This window comes from Balaenoptera ricei, chromosome 5 (assembly GCF_028023285.1).
Source record: "Balaenoptera ricei isolate mBalRic1 chromosome 5, mBalRic1.hap2, whole genome shotgun sequence".
Taxonomy (NCBI): Eukaryota; Metazoa; Chordata; class Mammalia; order Artiodactyla; family Balaenopteridae; genus Balaenoptera; species Balaenoptera ricei.
The window spans coordinates 27,162,463-27,183,318 of NC_082643.1; the positions used below are offsets into that span (position 1 = coordinate 27,162,463).

The following is a 20,856-nucleotide window of genomic DNA, read 5'->3' on the forward strand; positions in this document are numbered from 1 at the left end:
ATGGATGCCACAATAGGGAATTTAAACGTTATCCTAGGGACTTCCCTGGTGGTCCAGTGGTTAAGACTTGGCCTTCCAATGCAGGTGGTGCAGGTTCAATCCCTGGTGGGGGAGCTAAGATCCCACATGCCTCACGGCCAAAAAACCAAAACATAAAACAGAAGCAATATTGTAACAAATTCAATAAAGACTTAAAGAATGGTCCACATCAAAAAAAAATCTTAAAAAGAAAAAAACAAAAAACAAAAAACATGATCCTTATAGGTAGTAGGAAGTTTTGGAAGTTCCTGAGGAGGGAAGGGTTATGACCTATGCTATTGCCTTTTAGAAATTTAATTTGTGAAACTCATGGGAGAGTCTAGAAACAGGGAGATAAAATGCAAAATATCAGAGGAGAGAACTTAATGAGGAAAAGTGTTTAAAAAATAGAAGAGTCAGGAATGAATACAGTATGCAAAAGACTAAGTGCTAATACTGTAGAAAAACCTAGATACCCTGTAGACACATGCCGTATTTGGAGTACAACTGTAAAAATAACATGATGTTGAGAAATATCGAAAAGGAATGTGATGAAAAAAAAAAAAGAGCCAGTAAATGCTATATAATCAGAACTTTGTGGGGTAGTTTCATTCACCAAGTGTTAAAAGGGAGATACAGGAATAGCATGATAACAGGGTAAAAATAGAAGTTTTGTTGTTGTTGTGTTTGTAATTTTTACAGTACTGGGGGCTAACAGACTCAAAAAATAAGCCCAATAATGACCATGGCCTTCAAGTATATAGAGGGAGCTAGGGAGCAAGATGCTGATTAGCTGATCTCTGCAATAAATCTGCAGAGCACAGTGCAATTTTTAAAAATTGGCTTAAATATGAAAACAATATGTATTTCCCCTGGAAGTAATAAAGCATGCCTCAACACATACCTTCTGTTCCTTTTCTCTCTTTCACCCCAATTCCACGAACACCTTTAAGAATCAGTGCCACCCTAAGTCCTTTATAAAGTCACATTCTTCAAAGGCCTCCTCAAGATGCTTCTAATCCCATGATTCTGTGACTCTCTATCCTGCCCCATCCAGTAAGTTTCTAAGCACAAGGCTTCTGCCTGCGGTACATGAATCTGGGAGGAGAGAGAACTCCTTGAAGCCAGCTTAAACATAATGAACCAGTGATCAGTAGTTAAAGGGGTGATAGATATTATGGGCTCATCACTTATTCCATATTTGACTCCAATTTTTAAAAATCATTAAACAGTTGACCTCATTTTCACAGAAGTGTCCTAAGGCCTGGAGGGTTAGGTACACAAAAAAGACAATTAGAACCTGGGGTTGTCTCATTCCTTTACTAGGCACTGCTTCACTGAGCATGTTTTCTATTTTCTATTGTTTTCGCTTTAATACTTTTCCATGTACTTCAGGAGTTATTTATTTAGCTCTCCCCAAACCATGTCATATCCCATATACATCCTGTTTTGGGCTGAGTGTTTGTTTCCTTCCAAAATTCAGTGTTGAAATCTAATCCCCAGCGTGATGGTATTAGGAGGTGGGGCTTTTGGGAGGTGATTATGTCATAATGGTAGAGCCCTCATGAATGGGATTAGTGCCCTTATAGGAGGCCAGAGAGCTAGCTCACTCTCTTTCTCCCACATGAAGATGCAATGAGAAGTCAGTGGTAGGTGACCTGGAACCCAGAACCCAACCATGCTGGCATCCTGATCTCAGACTTCTAGCCTCCAGAAGTGTGAGAAATAAATTTCTGTGGTTTATAAGCCACTCATTCCACGGTACTTTGTCATAGCAACCCAAACAGACCAAGGCACAGCTAAGACACATCTTAAAAAAGAAAATTTCCATTTTAAGCAACTTAAAGTTTTTAGGATATGGAATTCCATTCTATTCCTATCTGGCGGCCTGCCTTGTAACATAGAAGGCTAAGACACAAACACCACAAGCCTTGAGACATCCAAGTTGAGGTTTCTTATAAGACCAGCTTAAGGAAATAGACATTTTTCAGAGCTGTAGAATGGAAGCCAGCCATGTAAGGTAAAGATCAGTGAATCGAATCACATGCGGCTGAAAAAGAACATTAAATTGTTCCATGTGGAGAGCTGAGATTTAGGAGGCCAAAGTTGCCTTGTAGTCAGAGGGATGCAGGCCTGGGAAAAGAAATTCTGATCCAGGAGCAGGCTGTCCGGGTAATCTTCTCCTGAAGATCAGCATTAAATCTCACGTGTAGAGAGAGTCCAGGGGCCAGGCGTGTCCTCAGTTTCCCCATCTATAGATCTTTCCCAGCTGTAGCTTGTCTAGGGTCAAGAATCACAGCCTGAATTTCTGCCCAAGCCCCTATCCCTAAGGCTTGGAACTCTCTGTCTTTTAATGTGTCAGAGTGAAACTCCCTGCTGGTTGCTGGAGGAGAAAGAGGCTTTGTCCTTTCCCAGCTTCACTGTTTGATTTTAAGCAAGTAGATGGGGAAATACTGAACTTAATGAGCCCTTCTTCTGTCCTTGGAAGAGTCACAGAATGCAGCTGTCAGGCAGCAAGAGTTGCATAGAAATCTTACAGATCCTCTGTAATTCTTCAGATGACATCATATTTTACATTATCATTTCCCGATGGCCAGACAGCTGAGATTCTACCTCCCATAAATTCCCCAACAAAGGAGGCCCAGGTGTGTCTTCTTTATTGGCCACATTCTCCTGCAGATTCTGAGAGTCTTTGAAGAAAAGCAAATTTTATTTTTTCTTCTATGAAAAAGGGAAGGAACAACATGTCATAACGTTAAGTTACTAGAATTCAGTGATCCAGGAAGCGTTTCCTAAGTATCTCCTTTGGGCCAGGCACTGAGTTAGGATTCATAGATCTGGTTCCGAATAATGTAAATAATTCCTGGCATGCCGTGTCAGGTGGAAACAGTTCTGTGCAGAGGAGAGCCCTAAGCCTCAAGACATGCGATAAAGCCTTTATTCTGACATACCTATAAATGTCTAAATCAGGAATTTATTAGTCAGAATAAACATTCTACTAAGAGGTAATAGTTCCAAAATACTCTCAGCACGAGTTTTATAAGGCCATGCTTACAGCAATCAGAGTTGGCCTAACATCTGGTTATAAACTTGGTCATCCCTTGCGCTAATAGTGACGTAAATTTTCTTTCAAATCTACTTTTCTCAGGATTAAACTTTTAACTGTACATGGGAGGGCAACAATGATGATGTGGTATATCTTTGTCATTCTTGTTGTCATAAAATATTTACGTGTATCCAGCACTACTTGGTAGCCATCTTGAGGTTGTTAGATTATTTGTGAAGTTTCACTTTATAGTGAAGCCAAATCGATTTGTTGTCAACTTGCTGGTTACCATCTTGACATCAGCAGTCGAGTTGGCATGATGCAGACCGGGTCAGCCCAGGAGAACCTCTCAAAACAAATTTACATATTGATTCTTCTCTCTCCCTAACCCTTTCTGACTCTTTGAGGCTTGCTGTGATCTAGCGACACTTGGGAGTAGATATCTTTTCAAAGAGAGAAAAGCTCAAATTTTTCACAAATTTGTTTTCCCAGTGAATTTTACTGTTGAAAGCTCCTCTAGGGTAGAATATGCTTCTCAGGGAGGAAATCAAACATTTTTCAATAAATTGTTTCCCCCATGGAAAAAAAGAGATGAGCTTTAGGTCAGTATATTTATGACCAAGAAAATATTTAAGACCTATATCAGCATCATCTTCTGTTTGAGCAAATTGCTACAAAAAAAAAAAAAAAAAAAAAAAATCTAGGCTGCTTTTTATGTGTAATCTTACTGAAAACCTGCCCAGTCCAGGTCTTACTGATTCCTAAGAAAACCCTAGAAGGCACTACCTTGGTGACTGATTTCCACCTTCGGCAACTGAAAAATAAGAAGAATAGCAATGGTACAAGTCCAAGTAAGGTCATAGTTAATGGCTTATGTGGAAATTGTGCTTATTTCCAAAATAGCTGATGTGGAATGAAGACTAGTGTGAATTTTTCATTGGGAATTTCCCTTCATACCTCTAATCATTCCCCTATATCTCTTCTTTTCTCAAAAATAACTCCAAAATATTATTAGCTAGGGGTTTCTTTTGCATGCGAGTTCTCAAGTAAATGAGTCATGCTGTTCTCTGGGACATCTTTTACTAATGAGCTTCTTTTTTTGGGCTGAAGCAATGAGTGCTTCAGCCCTTAGTGCTGACAAGCAGCGAAAATAATTTCTTGGAACCCAAATACCACGTTTGTTTGTGAACAGGACAAGTGCACTTTGAAATATATAACTGCTTTGTCTCTCCTTCTTTATCCATTCCCCCAATCCACACCAATATTTACTATTGACTTGTGTCTTTTTTCACAGTTATGCCACATCCAGGCTTAAGTACACTTGGGGCAGTATTTTAAATGCTGCTCTATGCTAATCAGCAAGATGTATCCTTTTCCACAACCAAAAAAGAATTTTTAAATACTTCAAAAATACTGAAGTGATCTAGGGGGTTCATCTACTATTTGCCAATTTAAAAATATATGTCTATCTGCAATATGAAAGGATTCAGTCTCAAGGTGTGGTGTGGCTTGTGAATTTGATTTTGTAACTCATTCCTGCCATACTGGATTTATTCAGTACAATGACATTTTGAGGCTATGTATTGGGTAAAATTGCATAATGATTCTCATATAGCTAAACTCTGACCCATGCATGGGCTTTTGTGCATTCACCATAGAATGGAGGATAGTCAGTTAGCCCAACAGTAGACTGACATGGGTGCAGGAAAACATGGACTAAAAATATCTTGCATTTGTATGGCACATTACAATTTAAAATTACATAATTCTTCAAAATTGTATCTGTCTCATATTGCACCTGCCTCAAAGGGTTGCGAAGATTCAATGAAACAATGTAAGTAAGTTCCTGACAGGTACTAGGTCACAGTCAATGGAAACTCTTGTTCCTGTTACTTATTTCATTTTCTTCTGTGGATGACACATGTTTCTCTTCTATCTCTTCTCATAAATCTATGAGTCTTTCCTTCAAGTTAGCATTGAAATCAAGTAATAGCCCCAGACTTTCACTCACCTAGGGTTTTCTTTCCAAATGGCATTGAGTAATTCATAGTACATGAATTCTTCAGACTATAAGTCTACACAAATTTCTCCGTTTCCTGACTCTAGATTTCACTAGGATCAATTAGAAGTAATATTACATTGGCTTTTTGTAAACTTTTTGAAATAAATTTTTAATTTGCATTTAATTATCTAGCTCTTTGACGATTATATTTTCCTCTCCCAGATTCTTTTCCTCTGTCAGGGATCTCAATTAGTCCTTTGTTTTCCATTACTTCCCAATTGGAAAGCTACAATTTTTAACTCCTTTTAAAAGAGTTGTTCTAAGGCTGTCAGACTACAGGAAAAAATAAAAACTAGAAGAGCTGTTGCTTCTAAGAGCTGAGGTCCTCACTTCTCAGCAAGGATGGAGCACATGTACATAGGACTGACAATCACAAAGAGAGGATTAATCTGGAGTCCTGCACAAATTGTTTTTTTAATTAGGCTTTAATCAATTTGCTTTAGGGAAAAAGAAAATGTTACCATGTGGTCAGCAGAATGATTTGTCCTGTTACCTTTGTCCTGTAAAATGGTCTCTTGATCTTTAGCAACAAGCCAACACCCACAGCATCTCACTATTTTAATAACATTTTCAGTGGCACAATAACAATATCTACTCTATGAAGAAAGAAAATGCTGTTGAACTTGGGAAGTATAATAGACACTAGTACTTGCTCACCCAGAAATCATTTTCCACATCCACCTTCTTCCTCACTCACCGAATACCAATTTTGTTCAGGTCCTGCTTATTAAATCTCAATTTTTACCCGGTCTCAAACCCTCCATCAGCTTCAGGGGAGGTGACCCCCTTTCTGGATCCAGTCCCAGCCCTAGACCTGGGGGTGAATCACAATTCATCCAGTTCCCTTTGCCAATGTCTGTTTTACACTGGGACAGGTGACAGAGTTCAGGAATGTGAGACAGGAGAGGATGTATGATGAGTGGATTCCAAAAAGACATGATGGAGAAGAAAGGGCTCCTCTCTGCTCCTGGATACTGTCATGTCTCTATATTCTTATAAAACTGCAGCCCCCATCTTGAGACCATGAAGAAAGTTAGCCTGAAAGGAAATGCTGAGGATGGCAGAGTACAAAGATTAAAGTTGAATTTTGATGACATTCATTAGAAAACTGCTGAATTAACTAACCTTGGGACTGTCCTGCCTCTGGAGTTCTTGCTATGTAAGATAATGAATGCCCTCATTATTTTAGATATTTTAAGTTGGGGTTCCTGAAACTTGCAGCCAAAATCAGCCTAACGAAGCTAAAGCAATAATATTTTATGAGATGCTTGCCAAGGGCTAAAAGATGTCCATCACTTTAGTGCTAGGCTGGGGGTTGTGCCCTGAATTTATAGCATTCCAAGACCTATTCTCCATCAGCTTTCAACTCTATAGGCATGTGTTATCATTACTTAGAAAGGAAAGGTGACTCAAAGCATTAAGCAAAATAATAAATATGTCAAATATGAAAAAGTGAGAGCAATACATAACACTCACCAGAGAAGAGTAGTGATAAATAAGGACAGATTCAAATCTGTAGCTTTTGTTATATTTATCATTCTGCAGTGCCTACTCAGAGCAAATGAATCCTTAAAGGTTATCTGAATAAGGTATGTGAGATTGAAAACAATATGGATAAACAGAATGATGGGTAGAAATGCCCAAGATGAGGTGTAGCAGGGATAAATGTAAAGTCTTAGATCTAGGTCCTAGAAAAAGCAGTGTACACATCTAGGAAAGAGCTAAAAAGAAGCCCTCGTGGTTTTAGCTGTTCCCAAGCTCGGCACACACAGATAATGCTATGTGGCCACCATAAACATCATGCAATCTTCCTTCTAGACACCATTGAGTATGGTGTCTAGATAGGTGATTTGTAGCCCCAGCTAGATATCAAAATTATCTGGGTCTTTTTAAAAATGCAAATATCTGGGCCCAACTCCAGACCTAGTGAATCAGAATATTTTGGAGTTGGCTCTGGCTTTGTGCATTTTGTAAAATTCCATAAGCAACAGTTGATGAACTAGTCTAGACTCCAGATCAAGCAAGATCCGCTGAACTGATCTCTATACAGGTCTCATCAGTGGGACTTTATATAGTTCTGGAACCACAGTTTCAAAGAGACATTTAAAAGTTGGAATGCACACAGAGAAAGCCAACCAAGAGGGTAAGGAGTCTTGTAACTATGTCATATGATGAGTAGATGAAAGACCCAAGGATATTTAATCTAGAAGTGGAAGTACTCAGAAGAAACCCATGAAAGGAAACTACATACACATGTGGGATATTTCAGATTTGACCTATGGAAGAGGTTCACTGTTTGACAGCTCTGAAATAAAGGATTAGAGAACGAATACATGAAGTTAGAAAATGACAGATTCCAGATCAATATAAAGAAAACTTTTCAAGCCATTAAACGGTCAACAATGGAAATGACTGCTTTAAAAAATAACAATTTTCTCATAATTGTAAATTCCCTCAAGAGGTCAGATGACTGACACTGTGGAACACAATTAGGAAGGCTACAGTGGAGACACCTGCCCTCAATAGGAAGTGGACCAGAACAACTTTGAGGTTACCTTTGACTCCAAGATTCTATGATACTCAGAGCAAATACATCACATAAAGATCACAGAAACACAGCACAAAAAGCAAACTTGGAATTCACCTGTTAAAGGTCCTTCATTCTATGGATAACAATTGCTAACAACTACTATATACACATTATCCCCAATTCTTACAGCAAACCAGAAAGATCATCTTGTTAGTCTCATTGATATTTTACAGGTAAGGAAGCCAACTTTCTGAGAAATTATGTAACTTAAATATTTAAATAGGAAGTGCAAGAGTTAGGACTTAAAACCAAGTCTTAACAAAGTCTCTCCTTTTCTCTTTACAACCCCCAATGATGTCTCAAGATCTATAAAATGAACACTAAACTCCCTGTTTTGTATTCAAGAACTTCTATGATCTTTCGCCAACCTATATTTTCAACATTGTTTTTCCTCATTACCCTTAATTCACCTTATGATCCAGTTAAATTGAACTACTTATTTTCTTCTAAGCACAAGGTCTCCAGACTCTCAGCCTTATATTAAAGCTGTTCCTTCATTTCCAACACCATTTCTAATACCATTTCGTCTATTCTCCACATCTCTAAACTCAAATTCAAGGACCAGTTCAAATACAGCATCTTTGAGTCTCCTTCCTCCTCGGTTTGAAGTAAGTTTTCCATCCCTAGAAGCCCCACTGCATTCTACACTAGCTCTCTTGCAGTATTAACACTTTCTGCTTTGCATTTATTAAGCATGTATGTGTGCATGTGTGTATGGTTTACATTATAACAATTTTTGTATTTGTCTACATTTTCCTACTAATTTCTAAAATTCCCCTGGAATTGAATGTACCACCATGCACATGGTAAATGGTCAATACCTTTCCATTAAATAAATGAATGGAAAGAAAATAAACTCCAGCCACAAAGAATTTAAGTGATTTGCCCAGGATCCCAAAAGTAATTTCTACCAAAACCTGAGCCAACATGTTCTATAGGGTTTTATTATTATTATTAGTTTTTAAGTATTATTTATTTTTTATTATTAATTATTGTTAATAATTACTTATTATTATAATTTAATTATACCATGAAGCAATTCTGCTACAAACTTAGTTAACTAGCAACTAGAAAAGAACATGTACACTCTTGACCCAGCTTTCCAAGGGGCAGAAAAAGAAATGCAGGCAAAAATTTTTAGGAAAAGTCCCCTGTTTTCTTTTCTAGAAAAAAAAAAAACAGAAAATCTGTTTGTTTTCATGTTTTTGAATGACATTTCAACTTAAATAATGAAAGCCAAGCTCAAGTACCTCGAATGGAGATCTGTCAGTGCAGTCACTAAATATTCAACTGCCAAAATTCACAAATATCCAGAAACCTACATTTCTAATTAAGTAGATAGTATCGTGGATTTGAGAACACAGTCCCTGAACAAATAAATCTTGAAAATGCTCTTCTTATGCCATCATATTAAGGAATGGCAATAAATCATTTTAACAGCTTCTCTGCCATGTCACACATGGAAAAGACAAAGAAAATGTCTTTCAACTCACAAAAGAGTTACACAGAAAAGAATGTAAAATCAGAGAACTTGGTAGAAAAACATAGCAAAATATGTAAATTATTGTGAAAGGTTATTGTTTTAAACAAATTGGCAATTTACATGAATGACCAGCAGTATACTCGAAGTTAGTGTCAACATTTATAAAGGCCCTCACAGCCGATTCCAGAGAGGAAACCAATTATGGTTGAAGAGCCAAGATACTCTTAAGAAGCAGTAAATTATGCTGAAAATATTGTCAACGATTGACTTAAAAAAATGAAATAGTCATGTTATAAAGAAGCCCAATATATAAAAACAGCCAATTGTAAAAAATAAAAGTTTGTGATTTTAATTATTCCAACTGTTCTTATAATAAATTTGGTGTAAAACCCACTGAAAATACATGTTTTGAAGGAAAGTGTTTCTTGAACAAACCATGCTCACTCTTTTGCCTTTGGCCTAGCAATGGTGTTACCACAGCTCAGAACATCATTATCAATTACCACTCTCCACTCCTACTTCTTCTCCTCTTCCTGAATTGCACTCACTCTTGAAGTTTCAGATGACAAGTTCTTCAAGATTCTTCCCTGAACATCCCCATCAAAGCCGGGTTGTGTGTCTCTGCCAAAATAATCACTAGCCCTAGCACTCTGTACTGTCCCCTAACATAGCACAAAGCACACTGTCTTGACATTTCTTATTTCTTATTTTATTTTGTACTGCCCCCCATCTTGTGCACATGCACGCGCGCGCACACACACACACACGTGCATGTGCGCACACACACACAGACTATAAGAGCCTTCTGAGCCAGGACATAGCATCTAGTTATCTTTTCAAGAACACAGTATGAACCTAACATATTTTTCATGAATAAAGACATTGTGGTAAAAAATTATTTTTTGCTGTGAGCTACAAAGCATACACATCTTCTCAAACATTTTAACTGCATTCTGCAACATTCTCCATTTCATCTCAGGGCCATGGTACCAGGAGACCTCAGTCCTTTGACAAGCTGGAAAACCAGTTGAAGTTTGGTACATGGATCCCTTTTGATATTTTTGCATATTGAGTTCCAACTTTGAAAACAGAGAAAATGTATAACATCATATAATTTATTTAAAATCATTACCATGAATGCCTTTTTACACAAATATATCACAATGGCATGTGGTCAAGATTGAGAAATGTGTCCATTTGAGCATTCATAACAGTATTTTCAGATGACTGGGTTCTATATTTTCAATTAATTTTGTATTTTTTTTAATGTTCACAGTGGATCTCATTGTGGTCACTGCTGTGAGTGATTTTTAAAGTTCATTCTGTATTAGGAAAATTCACTTGAAAGTCACTGTCAAGCTGACCCCACATGTGTGATATTTGATTGTTTCTGTTTTCTACACATTGACAGAGGTAGGCAGATTGCACAGCCCTTTTTGTCAGATATTATATTAAGTGAATTTTGTTATGGGTGCCCTGCTAAAATGGAACACTGGGGCAGCTCTGACTTTGTGTCCATTCAAATATGAATCAGTCACACGTAGGGACAGTTAAGACAAGGTAACACAGTCTTAGCCAATGGTGGAACATAAACCATTTCAAAATTTTTCAGAACACATGGCCAACTGTGTAGACATGGAAGCTAGCCAGATTCAGCTTGCTCACCAAAAATGATCATTTCTGATTTCTACTTCCAGTGAGAAACGCTGACATAACTGAATTTAAAACACAAATGTGTTACATAACTTGAGCCCTTGACTTAGGGGTCAATGCCCTTAATTGTCTCCGGCAGAGAGAGTTCACTGTAACACACGAAGCGCACACAGACATGCCCGCACTTTTTTCATTTGTTCATTCTGATGCACTCTATATTTCTGTGCTGTTCCTCATTCTGCAGACCCCTGGCATTCTGGAAGCATGTTAGAGGCTGTGGGGCTCTTGGAAACACTCTGGCTGATATTAGACTGGAGTGAGAGAAATCCACGCCCACACTCACATCAGTTCTCCAACTGCATTCCCCCAAATACCCAGGCACAAACACAGATGCATGGGGTTTGTTAAAGTTCAGAAGAAAAGTCTTGGGAAGATAGATCACCTTAGTGATTTAAATTCTCAGTGTAACTCTGGGATCCACAATAATCCTGTGAGGTGAGTTTATGCAAGAGTTAAAAATAGCTGCCCTGAGCTAACTCTCCTCTGGTTAAAGCTGGCTTATGGCACATCACCAGTAGTAAAGCAATCCTGCAGAAGCTCTTTGCAGCAAGCCAGCCCAAATTTTTCCATGAATTTCCCTGCCTGGTTAGAGTAGGTCCAATCCACTGTGGCATACTCTTCTAAGAGACAAGGAGAACAACTATGTTATCTTTAATCATTGCAGTAGAATGCAATTTATATGGGGGGCAGGTGAGGGTGGATGTCATACATTTCAAGAGATTGTGTAGCAAGAGGAAAGAACATCTGACCAAGAATGAAATCATAGCCTCTTGCTGTGTCATCTTGGAGAAGTCATTTAAATTCACTAATTTTTACCAGCTTGCAACTACATTCTTACTGGAAACCTACATAAATACTGTGAACACTGGTTAAAAGTTTATCATTAAGTATACTCAAGGTCGTTCTCCTAAGTATAGTAACTTGTCAGCACTAATGGAAGCCCTTACAGAGAGATTGGTTCAAGACAGTGGAGTAGAAGGATGTACTCTCACTCCCTCTGGCAAGACCACCAGAATCACAACTAACTGCTGAACAATCATCGATAGGAAGACACTGGAACTCACCAAAAAAGATACCCCACATCCAAAGACAAAGGAGAAGCCACAGTGAGACGGTAGGAGGGGCACAATCATAATAAAATCAAATCCCATAACTGCTGGGTGGGTGACTCACAAACTGGAAAACACTTATACCACAGAAGTCCACCCACTGGAGTGAAGGTTCTGAGCCCCACGTCAGGCTTCCCAACCTGGGGGTCCAGCAATGGGAGGAGGAATTCATAGAGAATCAGACTCTGAAGCTTAGTGGGATTTGATTGTAGGACATCGACATGACGGGGGAAACAGAGACTCCACTCTTGGAGGGCGCACACAAAGTACCGTGCGTATTGGGAAGCAGGGGAAGGAGCAGTGACCCCATAGGAGACTGAACCAGACCTATCTACTAGTGTTGGAGGGTCTCCTGCAGAGGCGGGGTGTGGCTGTGTCTCACCGTGAGAACAAGGACACTGGCAGCAGAAGTTCTGGGAAGTACTCCTTGGTGTGAGCCCTCCCAGAGTCTGCCATTAGCCCCACCAAAGAGCCCAGGTAGGCTCCAGTGTTGTGTCGCCTCAGGCCAAAAAACGAACAGGGAGGGAACCCAGTCCCACCCATCAGCAGACAAGTGGATTAAAGTTTTACTAAGCTCTGCCCACCAATCAACAGCCAGCTCTACCCACCACCAGTCCCTCCCATCAGGGAACTTGCACAAGCCTCTTAGATAGCCTCATCCACCAAAGGGCAGACAGCAGAAGCAAGAAAAACTACAATCCTGCAGCCTGTAGAACAAAAACCACATTCACAGAAAGACAGACAAGATGAAAAGGCAGAGGGCTATGTACCAGATGAAAGAACAAGATAAAACCCTAGATAAAAAACTAAATGAAGTGGAGATAGGCAACCTTCCAGAAAAAGAATTCAGAATAATGATAGTGAAGATGATCCAGGACCTCGGAATAAAAATGGAGGCAAAGATCGAGAAGATGCAAGAAAGGTTTAACAAAGACCTAGAAGAATTAAAGAACAAACAAACAGAGATGAACAATACAATAATTGAAATGAAAAATACACTACAAGGAATCAATAGCACAATAACTGAGGCAGAAGAATGGATAAGTGACTTTGTTTGGATAAGGAAGACAAAATGGTGGAATTCAATGCTGCAGAACAGAATAAACAAAAAAGAATGAAAAGAAATGAAGACAACTTAAGAGACCTCTAGGACATTAAACGCAACAACATTGGCATTATAGGTGTCCCGGAAGGAGAAGAGACAGAGAAAGGACCCGAGAAAATATTGAAGAGATTATAGTAGAAAACTTCCCTAACATGGGAAAGGAAATAGCCACCCAAATCCAGGAAGTGCAGAGAGTCCCATACAGGATAAACCCAATGAGAAACATGTTGAGACAAATAGTAATCAAATTGGCAAAAATTAAAGTCAAAGAAAAATTATTGAAAGCAACAAGGGAAAAATGACAAATAACATACAAGGGAACTCCCATAAGGTTAACAGCTGATTTCTCAGCAGAAACTCTACAAGCCAGAAGGAGTGGCATGACATATTTAAAGTGATGAAAGGGAAGAACCTACAACCAAGATTACCTGCCAAGGATCTCATTCAGGTTCGATGGAGAAATGAAAAGATTTACAGACAAGCAAAAGCTAAGAGAATTCAGCACCACCAAACCAGTTCTACAACAAATGCTAAAGGAACTTCTCTATGTGGGAAACACAAGAGAATAAAAGGACCTACAAAAACAAACCCAAAACAATTAATAAAATGGTAATAGGAACATACATATCAAAAATTACCTTAAACGTGAATGGAGTAAATGCTCCAACCAAAAGACACAGGTTCGCTGAATGGATACAAAAACAAGACCCATATATATGTTGTCTATAAGAGACACAATTCAGACCTAGGGACACATACAGACTGAAACTCAGAGGATGGAAAAAGATATTCCCTGCAAATGGAAATCAAAAGAAAGCTAGAGTACCAAAACTCATATCAGATAAAATAGACGTTAAAATAAAGAATGTTACAAGAGACAAGGAAGGACACTACATAATGATCAAGGGATCAATCCAAGAAAAAGATATAACAATTATAAATATATATGCACCCAACATAGGAGCACCTCAATACATAAGGCAACTGCTAACAGCTATAAAAGAGGAAATCGACAGTAACATGGTAATAGTGGGGGATGTTAACACCTCACTTACACCAATGTACAGATCATACAAACAGAAAATTAATAAGGAAACACAAGCTTTAAATGACAAAATAGACCAGATAGATTTACTTGATATTTATAGGACATTCCATCCCAAAACAGCAGATTACACTTTCTTCTCAAGTACGCATGGAACATTCTCCAGGATAGATCACATCTTGGGTCACAAATCAAGCCTCAGTAAATTTAAGAAAATTGAAATCATATCAAACATCTTTTCTGACCACAACGTGATGAGAATAGAAACCAATTACAGGGAAAAAAACGTAAAAAACACAAACACACGGAGACTAAACAATATGTTCCTAAATAACCAAGAGTTTACTGAAGAAATCAAAGAGGAAATCAAAAAATACCTAGAGACAAATGACCATGAAAACACGACGATCCAAAATCTACGGGATGCAGCAAAAGCAGTTCTAAGAGGGAAGTTTATAGCAATACAAGCCTACCTCAAGATACAAGAAAAGTCTCAAATAAACAATCTAGCATTACACCTAAAGGAAATAGAGAAAGAAGAACAAACAAAACCCAAAGTTAGCAGAAGGAAAGAAATCATAAAGATCAGAGCAGAAATAAATGAAATAGAAACAAAGAAAACAATAGCAAAGATCAATAAAACTAAAAGCTGGTTCTTTGAGAAGATAAACAAAATTGATAAACCATTAGCCAGACTCATCAAGAAAAAGAGGGAGAGGCCTCAAATCAATAAAATTAGAAATGAAAAAGGAGAAGTTACAACAGACACCACAGAAATACAAAGCATCATAGGAGAGTACTACAAGCAACACTATGCCAATAAAATGGACAACCATGAAGAAATGGGCAAATTCTTAGAAAGGTATGACCTTCCAAGACTGAACCAGGAAGAAACAGAAAATATGAACAGACCAATCACAAGTAATGAAATTGAAACTGTGATTAAAAATCTTCCAACAAACAAAAGTCCAGGACCAGATGGCTTCACAGGTGAATTCTATCAAACATTTAGAGAAGAGCTAACACCTATCCTTCTCAAACTCTTCCTAAAAATTGCAGAGGAAGGAACACTCCCAAACTCATTCTATGAGGCCACCATCACCCTGATACCAAAACCAGACAAAGACACTACAAAAAAAGAAAATTACAGACCAATATCAGTGATGAATATAGATGCAACAATCCTCAACAAAATACTAGCAAACAGAATCCAACAACACATTAAAAGGATCATACACCATGATCAAGTGGGATTTATCCCAGGGATGCAAGGATTCTTCAATATACACAAATCAATCAATGTGATAAACCATATTAACAAATTGAAGGAGAAAATCCATATGATCATCTCAATAGATGAAGAAAAAACTTTTGACAAACTTCAACACTCATTTATGATAAAAACGCTCCAGAAACCGGGCATAGAGGGAAACTACCTCAACATAATAAAGGTCATATACAACAAACTCACAGCAAACATCATTCTCAATGGTGAAAAACTGAAAGCATTTCCTCTAAGATCAAGAACAAGACAAGGATGTCCACTCTCACCACTATTATTTAACATAGTTTTGGAACTCCTAGCCACGGCAATCAGAGAAGAAAAAGAAATAAAAGGAAAACAAATTGGAAAAGGAGAAGTAAAACTGTCACTGTTTGCAGATGACATGGTACTATACATAGAGAATCCTAAAGATGCCACCAGAAAACTACTAGAGCTAATCAATGAATTTGGTCAAGCTGCAGGATACAAAATTAATGCACAGAAATCTCTTGCATTCCTATACACTAATGATGAAAAATCTGAAAGAGAAATTAAGGAAACACTCCCATTTACCATTGCAATAAAAAGAATAAAATACCTAGGAATAAACCTACCTAGGGAGACAAAAGACCTGTATGCAGAAGACCATAAGACACTGATAAAAGAAATTAAAGATGATACCAACAGAAGGAGAGATATACAATGTTCTTGGATTGGAAGAAGCAATATTGTGAAAATGACTATACTACCCATAGCAATCTACAGATTCAAGGTAATCCCTATCAAATTACCAATGCCATGTTTTACAGAACTAGAACAAAAAAATCTTAAAATTTGTATGGAGACACAGAAGACCCCGAATAGCCAAAGTGGTCTTGAGGGGAAAAAAACAGAGCTGGAGGAATCAGACTCTCTGATTTCAGACTATACTACAAAGCTACAGTAATCAAGACAATATGGTCCTGGCACAAAATAGAAATATAGATAAATGGAACAGGATTGAAAGCCCAGAGATAAACCCACCCACCTATGGTCAACTAATCTATGACAAAGGAGGCAAGGATATACAGTGGAGAAAAGACAGTCTCTTCAATAAGTGGTGCTGGGAAACCTGAACTGCTACATGTAAAAGAATGAAATTAGGACACTCCCTAACACCATACACAAAAATAAACTCAAAATGGATTCGAGACCTAAAGGTAAGACTGGACACTATAAAACTCTTAGAGGAAAACATAGGAAGAACACCCTTTGACATAAATCACAGCAAGATCTTTTTTGATACACCTCCTAGAGTAACGGAAATAAAAACAAAAATAAACAAATGGGACCTAATGAAACTTAAAAGCTTTTGCAAAGCAAAGGAAACTACAAACAAGATGAAAATACAACCCTCAGAATGGGAGAAAATATTTGAAAGTCAATCAACAGACAAAGGATTAATCTCCAAAATATATAAAACAGCTCATGCAGGCAATATTAAAAAAACAAACAACCCAACCCAAAAATGGGCAGAAGACCTAAACAGACATGTCTCCAAAGAAGACATACAGATGGCCAAGAAGCACATGAAAAGCAGCTCAACATCACTAATTATTAGAGAAATGCAAATCAAAACTACAATGAGGTATCACCTCACACCAGTTAGAATGGGCATCATTAGAAAATCTACAAACAAAAAATGCTGGAGAGTGTGTGAGAAAAGGGAACCCTCTTGCCCTGTTGGTGGGAATGTAAATTGATACAGCCACTATGGAGGACAGTATGGAGGTTCCTCAAAAAACTAAAAATAGAATTACCATATGACCCAGCAATCCCACTACTGGGCATATACCCAGAGAAAACCGTAATTCAAAAAGACACATGCACCCCAGTGTTCATTGCAGCACTATTTACAATAGCCAGGTCATGGAAGCAACCTAAATGCCCATTGACATACGAATGTATAAAGAAGATGTGGTACATATATACAATGGAATATTACTCAGCCATAAAAAGGAACGAAATTGGGTCATTTGTAGAGATGTGGATGAATCTAGAGACTGTCATACAGAGTGAAGTAAGTCAGAAAGAGAAAAACAAATATCGTATATTAACGCATATATGTGGAACCTAGAAAAATGGTACAGATGAACTGGTTTGCAGGGCGGAAATTGAGACACAGATGTCGAGAACAAACATATGGACACCAAGGGGGGAAAGCGGCAGTGAGCAGTGGTGGTGATGTGATGGACTGGGAGATAGGGATTGACATATATACACTAATATGTATAAAATGGATAAGTAATAAGAATCTGCTGTATAAAAAAATAAATAAAATAAAATGCAAAAATTCAAAAAAAAAATGGAAGCCTTACATAATTTTGTTAAACTCGTTAACACATTTTACTTACAAAATAAAACGGATAGATTTAAGAGAAATACTATTTCAGTATATATTAATTAATTTTTTCCTTGTTTGGATTTAACCCTCAGTAACAAGGTGTAACACCAAAAAATAAACAACAGAACACACTGTAGAGAACCCAGATATTGCCTTTGCAGACACAGAATGGAAGTTTCACCAGAGAAATTGACACATGATTGAGAAGGGAAACTGAGCTTGAGAATTACAATATAATATTATATATTAAGGAAGAATTCTGAGACCATAAACATATTCAACTTGGACTTGTTGCTCTTCTAAAGGAGAAATAAAGACTATCATGACGAAATAGGAAACTTGTAATGATAAATCTGCATACTGGCTATGTCACCAGAGTAAAAATCATGCCAAAACCAATTTTAAGTAAGGTTCAATTGTTATGCTTATACCTCTCTGCAGCTAGGACATTTTCTAAATACAATCCCATGAATTTTGCTTAGTAAAAAGGAATTTTAAATGAAAAAAATCAACAAAAAAGCAATATAAATCGTCCACAGATGAATTTATTCCAACTCTTATAGAAAAGAAACAAAAAGAAAGTTCTGTAGGAAATTAATGATTAAACATATTCATTGACAGTTTCCTAAAAGCTATAATCTGCTGTTTAAAATCCTTTGAGCTATTCAGTTTTAAAATGCTTTATTTCAAGTTCAAAAAGTTATGACAAAATGCAAATTTTATCACTTAATTTCTGAGACCATAAATTTTTCTTTCCTAAAAAGAAGTTTTATCACATTCTTGATATTTCCCATCTCCCTTTTTCATGTGTCAGACAAAATTACTCGTGTCTACAATAAAAAATAAAGAATTTACATCCAAAATATAAACTGCATTTAATTTATTTGTAAGTAAAAACTTACAAATAAACCAAAGACCACAATAAAACTCTTTTCTGACTAAAATCGTTGTGTTCATTTCTTGACCCTGTTAAAACAGTTGTTGAAAAAGTATATGAATGAACACATACATCAAACAGATGCTGAAACCCTCAAAGGTCATTTCTTGCTTTATATAGTCATGAAAAATTCAAGGCAACTGTAGGAAAATAGCTGGCACAGCACCATACTGTGCCAACATCAAAGAAGCTGTTGATATTATAGTTACTTTCAAACAAAAAAAAATAACTTAGTTGGGGCTCTGATGATCCTGGGACCCACCCTCTGAACATAACCATCTTATTTTGACAAGAATAAAGAGGAACCAGCTGTTCTCCCCAGAGCATATTAGAATTCAGAGAGCCATTATTCCTCAAGAGATGTTCTTGAGAGATACCCTAGATCTCCAAAGGTTTCTTTATTATGCTACACCCAATGAGTCAATACCCATCCTCTCTATTCCCCCCCCTTTTATCAATGATCATCAGAATCGGTCCTGAGAACAAGAGATCCTTCAGGAAACTTAAGAAACTGGAGACCCTCAGATAAACACACAAGAGCATGGAGGTTGGGGCCAGAGTATGCAGGGTCTTGAATATGTGGCCAGGAATTTGGACTTGGTGAGAAAGACCACAGGGGACTGCTAACTCATTAAAAGAGGGGACATACGTGATCTCAAAGTAGACTAAGTCATCTATGCTGGGAGCGGTGAGTAATCAAGTGTTTGAAAAATAGTGAAAAAGATTTGGTGCAATTGCTCTCAGAAGTATTCTAGAAAGTCTGTAAGAAATAAGTAGGATGTTAAGACACACTGAGGACATAGCTAAGAGGAGAGACTGTGAATTGCCATGGCTTTCTGCAACAAAGCTTGGTTACCTGGCAGTGGAAAAAGCAGATAATGGGGTGATCCAACATTAGAGATTAGCAAGGCAACGGAAATGTTGAAATGACGAACCATGGATCCTGGGAGACAAGCAAGGCAAGTGAAATCTACAAGGTGCTTATGAGCCAAAACGATATAGGAGGGAGAGGGCTGAAGGACTAGATCTGAATATTGTGAAATAAAACACAAGAGTCAAGGTCACCTAAGTATGTCCTGAGTCCTAAGCCACACTGAGTGGTGGATTGCACAAAAACAATCTCTCCAAATACAATGCAGAAAACCACTGGACCAATACCGTTGATTGTATTTGAAGGAAGAGTTGTAATGGAGTATCCATAGACAGATGAAAGGTGATCCCTGTGGTTGGAATAGATGGGTCTCCCCACCCTCCTCCAATCAATCACCTGAAAGCCAGTTTGGTACAAAACAAAACTAACAAAATAGAAGTAGTTTTGGTTAGATTCAGAAAAGGGTACAGGATTTTCACTGCTAACATAATCATAATTCCTATCACTCTGAATAGAAACATTAACTAAACCAGTACAATAGCATATTATGCCATCTTTCTTTTATTTATGCAAACTGAAATAAAATTGAGCATTGTTTTACTGATCATCATTAACTCTCTTTTATAAGCTAAGATTTCAGCTCATAAAAAGGGTATAGGAAACTGTCAGCAAAAGTTACTAGTTTTATGAAAACACAGGACGAATACAGTGTAAATCAAAGCTACCATTCATTTCCAGCTAATGAGGTGCTCTATTTTTTTTAAATAAATATATTATTTCATCGAGGTTGGTCTGTTAGTTTTTCCCAGCCCATTAGATTCTCACTTAATGAGATTTTTCTCCCTAAAGAAAATAGAGATATTGAATCAATATAGTCTCCTATAGAAAAGTACAGAGCAATTTAACATTGCATGAACATCCTAATTTTAGACACTAGATGAGTAATAGAACTATATGGAAATACCTTTTTGTTTATTCAATCATCTTCTTAATACTTTTTAAATTCATTTATATTGTACAGCAAATATTACTTGTAGGGTATAGCCCATCAGTCAATCATTTACATATTCCATTGCCATGGTTTAAAAAGATATCCAAACATAGAATAATAACAGAATAAGATATAAGTAAAATATAAATGTTTGCTTCTTCTCACTAATGTCTATTTAAAAATCACCTGGACTTTTATTAATAAGTGATCCATTCATGGTGAGTCTGGTAGTTAGCAAA

The 20,856-nt window shown here is 37.4% G+C and overlaps 1 protein-coding gene across 4 annotated transcripts in view; it reads right to left on the minus strand.

Annotated features, from left to right (window-relative positions):
* Positions 1-20,856, minus strand: part of INPP4B (inositol polyphosphate-4-phosphatase type II B) — a 758,305-nt gene that overhangs the window by 656,366 nt on the left and 81,083 nt on the right. The gene's annotated exons all lie outside the window — the stretch shown is intronic.